This window comes from Anopheles aquasalis, chromosome 2 (assembly GCF_943734665.1).
Source record: "Anopheles aquasalis chromosome 2, idAnoAquaMG_Q_19, whole genome shotgun sequence".
Taxonomy (NCBI): Eukaryota; Metazoa; Arthropoda; class Insecta; order Diptera; family Culicidae; genus Anopheles; species Anopheles aquasalis.
In genome coordinates this window covers 29522501-29525000 of record NC_064877.1, presented here as the reverse complement: position 1 = coordinate 29525000, position 2500 = coordinate 29522501, and positions in this window count along the sequence as shown.

Here is a 2500-nt window from a genome sequence, read left to right as displayed (position 1 = left end):
AACCCGCTTTAGGTCAATCAAGCCGCCCTGCTGTGCATATTCCGTTATGATCTCTCTTAAACACCGTGTCGTGTCACTTCCTTGTAAGGTCCGGCAAGACGGAGCCGTTGTTGTAAGCCATATACCATACGCTGGCTGTTTTGCATCCTTAATAGGCACCTCAAAGGTTTAGTAAATGTTTAAGCGGGTTTACGGACGCCTAATTAAAGGCCGCCCGTATGATACATGAAGGAAGCTCACCACAGAATTCTCATCGGTGCTCAGAGCTAATCCCTGCCCTTCGCGCGACAGGATCGTAAAATATCGTCAACAACCTTATTCGTAGCAGCGGCCGTAATTCGACGATCAAAGCGTTTGCGGTCGAATCGCAAGAGCGTGTCGGAAGTATATACCAGCAAAGGAGATTATCTGTTTCGAAGGGCACCAGCAAGTACCTTGGCTTTGTTGCGTAGTTTGGGGTTTTGATTGTCTTCCTTTTTTATTCATTTTTTGAACAGCATTACATGGTCATATAACCAAATATGATATTCTTGAAAGGAACAGTAGAATATCCCAAATCGGCATCGGCAGTGGCGCCTTTTGAGGCTGCAGAACCTAACAAATGTCCATGGGTTGATCATCGAACGATCTCTGGTCACCCTATCGGAAGTGTAGAGCATGTTCGCTGGTGTAAAGAAAATTCGCAAGGCTTGTAAAACAGGTATTTAGGAAAATTATCTGTAAAATACTACTAACAAAGTGAAACAGAAGGGAAAAGGGATCATTTTCCTCCAAAAAAAACGCGAAATTTAGAGACAGCAGCCACAAGGGATGCAAAATCGTTTCGTCGATCGATACACATCGCTAGGCATTCATGTTAATCTTGGTTAACATGCAAAGAAGCAGCTTGGACTAATCAGAAAACATCATTTCATAATGCGTACCCTGCAAGGAATGCAATTTTTGTAGGACAGGTTCTGGTTAAAGGATCTGACGAACCTCATGGAGCTCCTAAGGTTCGCCAGATCTACCTTCCACCGAACTGTCCATTAATTACAGAAAAATGTGAAGCAGAGCAGGACGAAACGCGTTATTTCATGTCTTGAGTAGGCATGTTGTCGAATCATCGGGTGCACGGGGTGTTCCGAGAATCCTTAACCTATCTTGCTCAACACCTCACGCAAATCTAATGAAACCAAAGCAAGCCAATCGTGTAATTCTTAAAGGTTCCAACAGTGCAAAAGTGCCCAATTCGGAAGGTTTTATTGCTGAGGTCCATATAAAATAAAGCATTTTTTCTCGTTTCAGTGAATTACGCCTCAAGTTTACGCGTGTTCCGGAAGAGTCACTCGATGCCACACGCCGTGAAGTCGTTGGCCCGTGAGTCCCATGTCCCTCAACTCTCGGTAGCCCGGAAGTAATATGCTCCTGAGCATAATTTCGTCCTCCCCGTGACCGCGCGTGCGTCTGTGTGTTTCAGATTGTGTTTTTGGTTGTTTTTTTGTTGGTCACCGTTCCTTCAGCACCAGCTGATTAGTGTTCTGAGGCCGGATCCAATTCCGATTGCCGTTACGTGATGTTAGTGTGGACGGTGCGGGAATGGATGCTGGCGGAAACAAAACAAAACGATCCTCTCATCGGACACCGTCGGGGTTTGGACACCCCGCAACAGCGGCTTGATGGTGGTGGTGGTAATCGACAATGCGGACGTCCTTTGCAGAAATTCGATACGCGTTCTTGTGCTGTGGTGCCCCCCTTGCTTCGAACACCATATAAGGAAACCAGTGTGAACCGCGTCGCCAGACCCAGACCCTGTTACTAGCCGCCGCCGTGTTGGCCATACATACACGGTGGCCATTATCACTGCATCCGAACGACAGCAAACAACAACGGGCAGCGGATCAATAACATCGACGGTAGCATTGGACGTGGCTAGGCTTCGTTGGCTCAAAACCACTTCATGGGCATCACGAATATCGGATCGAAGATCCGTATAGAACCGCAAAATCAGCTGTCGCCAAGGTCTGCCACGGCTGCTTAGCCAGGACAGCAGGTAAGATACTCACAATAAACTAAGCGGTAAATTTACTAAGCATTTTCATTGTTCATCACTTGATGATAGTAAACGATTGCATATTGTGTTCAAAAAGATTTAGAGACTTGTGGGCATTCCAAAAAGAATTATTCGAAGAACTGGTAAGTGAATTTATCGCTCAACTAATAGTTGTGCCTAAACAATCATACAATAATCCTTGATTCGCTCTTTGGTTCTAGATGGTGGCTTCTTCGAACAGAGTTCTCGATGGATTCTTCAAGTGGCTGCCGTGCCAAGAGTGGCCTGCAATTTTCATCTCCAAAAGATGTCCTCCAATTCGATCTTTCAACTCATCCCGGAACCGTTCGGAGCCCACAATGTCATCCACACGCGAAGAAAGCGAAGCCGGTTGCCCGCTGGAGGATGGGGAATGGAACAGAAGGTACATGTTAAAGCTTGCGTTTCGTGATCAATGATGCTTTACGA